Raw genomic sequence first — 8,522 nt, 5'->3', positions numbered from 1 at the left:
CACACACGCTTTTAGTGTGAGTGTGTGTATTTACCATCACATACTGAGCCAACTCCATTGAGGTTCCACTTAAATTTCTAAACCTCCTCTTGAGTCAGTGCTCTGTGATGCTCATGGGAAGTATTCCACTCTGTTTGGGTCATTTCAGTCATCCTGGTTGCGTGTGTATGTGTGTGTGAGTGGATCACACTAAGGTTGCGTGTGCATGCGTCAAACTGAATACAGATACATTTAGTGAAAGAAGAAAAGGGAAAGATTTTGTCTAGTGTAAGTGAAGTTCTGTCTGTTTCAATATGCGCAGTAAAACCAACCCAATGCCATGAATGTGCAGGAAAAACCTTACTGTTACAAAGCTCTCCCTCTAAAAGAAGGGCCAACCAAACGGGTGTTAATCCTGCGTTTCTTAATCCTGGTGTTGGACTAACCGTGCCCTGCTGCTTCCAGTAATACCCGCTCCAACATGTGTACTTCACTACAAATCTGAATCTCTTTTGTAGACATGGACAAGACGACCTGCTGAAGTTCAAACCAAACAGTAGGGAAGGAAAGGTGATAAGTGACTTTGAACGTAGCATGGCTGTTGGTGCTAGTCAGGCTAGTTTTGGTATTCTAGTACTTCGGAAACAGCTCATCTACTGGGATCCACACCCAACCATCTCTGGCGGGTACAGAGAACGATCAAAAAAAGAAAAAACATCCACAGAGCAGAATGGCTGGTTCTGGTTTGAGCTGATAGAAAGGCTACACGAACTCAACCACTCGTTACAACTGAGGTATGCAGAAGAACATCTCTGAACACACACACGAAGATGGGCTACAGCAGACGAGCACACCAGTGCCAAGAACAGGCAACTGAGGCGACAAGTCACATGGGCTCAACAAAACTGGACAGTGGAAGGAGGGCAGTGTAACATTGGGCAGTGAAGAAGCGGACGCATGTGCGTAGAAGACAGTTTTATGTCCAAATCCAGAATCATAATCATTGTAATAGTCCAGGGTCATAGAGCCAACACGTAGAGTCCAGGAACACATAGTTAAACTAAACGAAACACGATGAAAATTGGGGAAGCAGGCTGTAAAAAAACAAGCAACGATAAGAACAAACAACTAAGACTAGAGATAACAGACAGACAGCGAAACCACGAGGCTTGGAGACGAACAAAGGCCAGCAAAGCAAACACGGAACAAGACAGGGCTTAAGTACATGCAACAAGAACTTAACAAGACACAGGTGCTACAAATGAAGGGCAGAGAACACGAAACATGGAAGCAAAACAAAGTAACCATGACGATACGGACGTGAGGAGGGGACAGACGTGACTGGGTGGGTGGAGTCCTTCATGCCAGGAACAGGAAGTAGCAGCTTGGCTTGAGGGAAAGCCACTGGTACAGCTGGTGTGTCCCTGGAGGAAGACACAGATACAGAACCCTCTCAGCGGTTCCCAAAGCTCACACGGGCTATGGGGACCTCACAATTGCACTCGAGAACACACCGAGTACCGTGAGCTGGGTTACCGGAGCCCTCACTCTACCTACTCACGTGCTGCACTGCAGCGTTGGTCAAGACAGACGGACTCATGGCACTTATCTGGGATCTTGACGTAAAAACCAGCCGGAAGTGAAACTACCTGCTTTGCTTTTGGCTAACGACGAGACGCCCGTGTACCCACAACGCCAGGAGATTTGTTTTCTCTGGCTTGGTGGCGCTGAGATGTGACAGACTGTGACGAAACAGCCGGAGTTTCGTCCCCGCGGAACAACCACCTCCCAGAGTCTCGCTCTACTGCTGCGTCCTTGGCCTGTTCATTCTGTAACGGTGAGCAGTAAGGAGGTGGACGCATGTGTGGAGAAGCGCGAGATTTATTAGGGACAAATCCAGAATCGGAATCCTCAGAACAGTCCAGGGTCATAGAGCCATCACGTAGAGTCCAGGAACACATAGTTAAACTAAACGAAACACGATGAAAATGGGGAAGCAGGCTGTAAAAAAACAAGCAATGATAAGAACAAACAACTAAGACTAGAGATAACAGACAGACAGCGAAACCACGAGGCTTGGAGACGAACAAAGGCCAGCAAAGCAAACACGGAACAAGACAGGGCTTAAGTACATGCAACAAGAACTTAACAAGACACAGGTGCTACAAATGAAGGGCAGAGAACACGAAACACGGAAGCAAAACAAAGTAACCGTGACGATAAGGACATGAGGAGGGGCCAGACGTGACAGGCTGTGATATTCGCATGGTAGGGTCAGAATTTGGCGTGAACAACATGAAAACATGGACCCGACCAGTTTTGTATCAATGGTTCCGGATGGTGGCGGTGAAATCAAATAATCTCAAAGTCTGTTCTTGAGCATGACAATGAGTTCATTGTACTCAAATGACCTCCACAGTCCCCAGATCTCAGTCCAGTAGAGCACATGTGGGACGTCGCAGAATGAAAGATTCGCATGATGGATGTGCAGCCAACAAATCTGAAGCAAACGCATGAAGCTATAATGTCAATATGGACTGAAATCTCTCAGGTAGGTTTCCAGCAATATGTGTGTGTGTATATATATATATATATATATATATATATATATATATATATATATATATAGAGAGAGAGAGAGAGAGAGAGAGAGAGAGAGAGAGAGACTGATTAGGTACACCAGGTTAGACTTATATATCCTTCTATTTCACAGCACTAAAGAAGATCTCCCATTTCTGCCAGCAGGTAGCACTAATGTACTTTCTCTCTCTTCCACTCTTTCTCTCTCTGACTTTCTCTCCTCCACCCTCCCTCCATCTTTCTCCCTCTCTCTCTCTCACTCTCACCCTCTTTTCTCTCTCTCTCTTTCTTTCATGTCCTGTCTCTCTGCCCGTTGTCCTTTACAACTTGTTCTTTTCACCAGGTTCGGCAGCCAAACTACAAAGCCGTAACCGAGATTAGGAAGGACCATCCTATTACATTTGGACATTTTGCTTCTCTTTCTCTCAGTCCGTCTGTCTGTCTGTCTGTCTTTTCTTTTGTTGCATCTGCCTGTCTTCCTCCCTCCTTTGCTCTAGCGCTATTCTTTAATGTCTCATCTCTCACACACAAAGGTTCAACCATCCCTCTCAGCCCCGCCTCTCCTCCCTCTCCTCCTGCCTCTACGGTCCTCAGACCCGCCTCTCTTCCCTCTCCTCCCGCCTCCACGGTCCTCAGCCCCGCCTCTCCTCCCTCTCCTCCCGCCTCCACGGTCCACAGCCCCGCCTCTCCTCCCTCTCCTCCCGCCTCCACGGTCCACAGCCCCGCCTCTCCTCCCTCTCCTCCTGCCTCTACGGTCCTCAGACCCGCCTCTCTTCCCTCTCCTCCCGCCTCCACGGTCCTCAGCCCCGCCTCTCCTCCCTCTCCTCCCGCCTCCACGGTCCACAGCCCCGCCTCTCTTCCCTCTCCTCCCGCCTCCACGGTCCTCAGCCCCGCCTCGCCTCCCTCTCCTCCCGCCTCCACGGTCCTCAGCCCCGCCTCTCCTCCCACCTCCATGGTCCTCAGCCCCGCCTCTCCTCCCACCTCCATGGTCCTCAGCCCCGCCTCTCCTCCCACCTCCATGGTCCTCAGCCCCGCCTCTGCTCCCACCTCCATGGTCCTCAGCCCCGCCTCTGCTCCCTCTCCTCCCGCCTCCACGGTCCACAGCCCCGCCTCTCCTCCCACCTCCATGGTCCTCAGCCCTGCCTCTCCTCCCACCTCCATGGTCCTCAGCCCCGCCTCTCCTCCCACCTCCATGGTCCTCAGCCCCGCCTCTCCTCCCACCTCCATGGTCCTCAGCCCCGCCTCTGCTCCTTGCCATCCTCCCCTTCTTCTCCTGTCCCAGGTCCCACCATTAGATCAATCATCTGTAGAGCTGTAACAGGCTATAGACTCTCCCGTATATTATGTCCCTATGGACATGCTGAATAATACAGCCTACACATACATATACACACACTGTATGCCATATACAACCTGTAATACACACACACACACACACACACACACACACACACACACACACTGTATGCCACATACAGCCTGTAACACACACACAAACAGACACACACGCTGTATGCCATACAGCTTGTAATACACACACACAAACACACACACACATAAACACAATATGTGTGTGTGTGTGTGTGTGTGTGAATGTGTGTATTTAAAACAATGCCCATTTGGAAAAGCATATATGGATGAAACATCTCTGCCTCATAAAACCTTTATCACAGGAAACAGGGGTTTTATGGTCAGACTAATTTAACCCTGTCGCTCGGCGTTTAGAGGAAGCTGCTCTCTGTAGTCCTTCATTTTATTTTTTGCGTATTGATCATATCCAAGCTTCAGATGGAGGAGGTGACCTTGACCACATTAGGAAAAGAGTTGAGACATGTGGGATTATATATCTTAAAAGTTTATTCCCCGAAGGACTAAACTGTTAACTGGAGTTTCTTTAGAGTGCTTGTGTTTTGGCTTGTACTATGTAAATATATGTTTGTGCATGGTGGTTTGACCTTGTTCTTTTCTTTTTTTCTTTGAGATTATGGTGATCATAAATGTTCTTTTATTCTGAATGCCTGTTAGGACTAAGTAACAGTACGTTGTTCGTTTCAATGTCCAAGCACCCTGCTCTTTGATTGTGACTTCCTCTGGCTTCTGACTGAAGGGTAATGTTAAGGCATGGGAATTGTAGCCACTGGTTATTGATTATTTAGTTCCTGTTTTTTGGGTATTTGAACAACAGTGCGAACACTATTCACTTCACCCCGAGTGAAGGCCATGTGCTGGAATATGCTAGTTACCAAACAAAATGAGGAACTTTCCATTCATCAAGTGCTGCTGGGTTTGCACTTTTCACAACCGCACGAGTGACACTGTCATCAACTGAGTCACATTCAATATCAGTATGAGCTGCAAAATGACAGCGCAGGACTCAGAAATGAGGATTTTACATTGATTACAGGTGCGTGTTATGATAGGAGATAGCTTCTTAAGAAAATGGCCTGCACTGGATCATGGGAAATGAGTGAAAATGTTTTTTTAAAAACCCAGCATATAGATTACATTACATTTAGATCCGGTTTAATGCCTCTTATAGGCATCTTCAAAAATGAAACATTTTACGTCTTCCTTCTGTGTAAATGTGGCTAGATTACTTCATGCTGTTTCGGCTAATATACCTTTTAGAGCTGAGTCCCTTCTATTCCTTGGCAATTGTAAGATATTGAGTCATAAAAATATATGCCTCAGAAATCAAAATTGAAAGCAGATGGTACAATACGCTGTGTATGTCTCCAAAGTGAACCAAAGTCCTTAGTTTAATTTTTGTTTTTATCCATATCTGTCAAAGCTCCAGTCAGACCCATTGCATTTGCATATTCTGTGCTGCAGCACACTGATTGGTCATTAGAGTTTAATGGTTTCGCTTTACGCATTCATTAAAGCGGTAAGCACAGTGAGGGTTGCCTGTCCCACTAGAGAGTCATTGTGCTTATTCCAGCACACATTAGATATATGTTCTCTGACAGGGATGGTCAAAATGTATTTTACCCAAAGTATCACTATACAACAACATAGTCACCAGCACAGAAGTCTATCACTACATAGCAACAAACCAGCACAGAGGTCTATGGACACAGTACAGAGTCACCTACACAGAGGCCTATCACTATACAATAACACAGCACAGAGACTGGCTCTAAAACTCTACCCCACTACAGAGAGGTACTCTACAGGATAAAAAGCCCAACTCAGTTTCTTAGTTCACCTGGGACTTCTTGTACCATAATTTAGGGTGGTCCTGTTAACTCATTCTCTGTCAGTCCCAGCACCTGGTTAATACCTGCAAAACATGTTGCCATGACAAACTCAAACTAATTTTAAATATACTATAAATAAACTATAAATAAGATGTCTAATCTTGCTAATCATGAATGAATTCCAATTGGGGCCCCTTAGGAATATACATTTTGGACCAAACTCATTGGTTCCTTTTCACTTCCATCCATATTATCTGGAATGTGCCATAGCTGGTCCAGGTCATGTTTTGGAAGTAGGGGCTACTTTATTGCCATTGGGATTCATGACTCTAGACAAGAAACCTTGTCCTGCAGATCAATTCTTGGGCCCCTCTTCTTCAAACTCTTTGTGCTTCCACCAGGCCAAATCCTTCAAAACAACAAAATAGATCATTGTATTTATGGAGAAGACATGCAGATTAATCTAGCTCACTCCTTAAATGATTATTCTATTCATCCTTTTTGTGTGTGCATAGAGCTTTTATCCAACCAGATGAGAGGAAGCATTCTAGAACTAAACAACCAGAACTGAACAACCAGATGAGAGGAAACGTTCTAGAACTAAACAACCAGATGAGAGGAAGCATTCTAGAACTAAACAACCAGAACTGATCAACAAGATGAGAGGAAACGTTCTAGAACTAAACAACCAGAACTGATCAACCAGATGAGAGGAAGCGTTCTAGAACTAAACAACCAGAACTGAACAACCACATGAGAGGAAGCATTCTAGAACTAAACAACCAGAACTGAACAACCAGATGAGAGGAAGCATTCTAGAACTAAACAACCAGAACTGATTAACCAGATGAGAGGAAGCATTCTAGAACTAAACAACCAGAACTGAACAACCAGATGAGAGGAAGCATTCTAGAACTAAACAACCAGATGAGAGGAAGCGTTCTAGAACTAAACAACAAGATGAGAGGAAGCGTTCTAGAACTAAACAACCAGATGAGAGGAAACGTTCTAGAACTAAATGACCAGAACTGATCAACCAGATGAGAAGAAGCATTCTAGAACTAAACAACCAGAAATGAACAACCAGATGAGAGGAAGTGTTCTAGAACTAAACAACCAGAACTGATCAACCAGATGAGAGGAAGCGTTCTAGAACTAAACAACCAGAACTGAACAACCAGATGAGAGGAAGCGTTCTAGAACTAAACAACCAGATGAGAGGAAGCGTTCTAGAACTAAACAACCAGATGAGAGGAAGTGTTCTAGAACTAAACAACCAGATGAGAGGAGGCGTTCTAGAACTAAACAATCAGAACTGAACAATCAGATGAGAGGAAGCGTTCTAGAACTAAATAACCAGATGAGAGGAAGCGTTCTAGAACTAAACAACCAGATCTGATCAACCAGATGAGAGGAAGCGTTCTAGAACTGAGCAACCAGATCTCAGTTTTACTTTCATTTTGGAATTTGGTGACGGGTTTTAGGATCTAATGTGCTTTATTATTTAATGCTGCTTTCCTTCTTTGTTTTCATATGTTAAACCCTTGAGGTGCTTTGCTGCTGCATAAATACACTTGCCCAAACTTACCTTTTTTAGGCAAGATATTTCTTTTCTATTTATTTTCTTTGTTATCTTATTTATTTTTCTTTGTTACTGCTGTGAGAGGCTTATGGGTCAGCAAAATCCACTGTTCTGTAGCTGAAATGATGAAGTGATGTTAGAAGGCAGTAGAAGTGATGCAAGAAGGAATGTATTCCACAAAATGAATGCGCCGAGCTAATAGTGCAGTACATTATGAGGGAGTCACACAGCTCGACGCTGACGCAGGCAATGCCCATATGTCAGCCTGGTATGGGGCAAATAATGTACACCCTGCATGAAAACCCAGAGCAATGTTTCACAGTTTAGCATTTCCCTTCTGTGGGCTCTCCTGTGTGTACGTGTGTGTGTGTGTGTTTGTGTGTGTGTGTGTGTGTGCGTGTGTGTGCGTGTGTGTGTGTGTGTGAGTGCGTGTGTGTGTGTGAGTGCGTGTGTGTGTGTGAGTGCGTGTGTGCGTGTGTGTGTGTGTGTGTGTGTGCGTGTGTGTGTGTGTGAGTGCGTGTGTGAGTACGTGAGTGTGTGTGTGTGTGTGTGTGTGCGTGTGTGTGTGTGTGCGTGTGTGTGTGTGTGTGTGTGTGTGTGTGTGTGTGTGTCTGTGTGTGTGAGACTAATGTATGTGTGTTACATAGTGCAGAAAATCACAGGCCTCTCCAACAAAGTCAGGTTTTAATTAAATTATGTAAGAGAGATCAGTCTAAGATGTTGGAATCGAATGTGGTTGTGCTAGATCATTTCCTGGGTAGTCGTAAATTTAGCTGCAGTGTGCAACTGCCCTGTGTATGCAGAGCTGTTAAAGTGCATTCAGATACAGGGACAGACTATCACAGCATACGTGTGTAATGAATATTTCCACTCAGATTGGATTTCCACACTGAAATAACAAAGATGCTGCATTATTCCTAAAAAACCCGATTAGGACTAGATATGAATTGCACTATGGCCTGAATTATAATCCCATCAGTAAAGTGGAAGCACCAGAAGGCTTCTGAATGCCTCCAGATTACCCAGGGGAGCACATTCCCTGTCTGCTGATGTACAGGACAGGAGTGTCTGCCGAATGCCGAATGTAAATGTACATGTAATGTAAACAGAAACTGATGTCACATTGAGAAACTGAGCAGTGAACTGTTTTCCTTTAATAAAGGTGAATAATCTACTCAAGT

Source organism: Electrophorus electricus, chromosome 6 (genome assembly GCF_013358815.1).
Source record: "Electrophorus electricus isolate fEleEle1 chromosome 6, fEleEle1.pri, whole genome shotgun sequence".
Classification (NCBI taxonomy): domain Eukaryota; kingdom Metazoa; phylum Chordata; class Actinopteri; order Gymnotiformes; family Gymnotidae; genus Electrophorus; species Electrophorus electricus.
The sequence above is the reverse complement of the archived record's forward strand: the minus strand, read 5'-3'. Positions refer to the sequence as shown.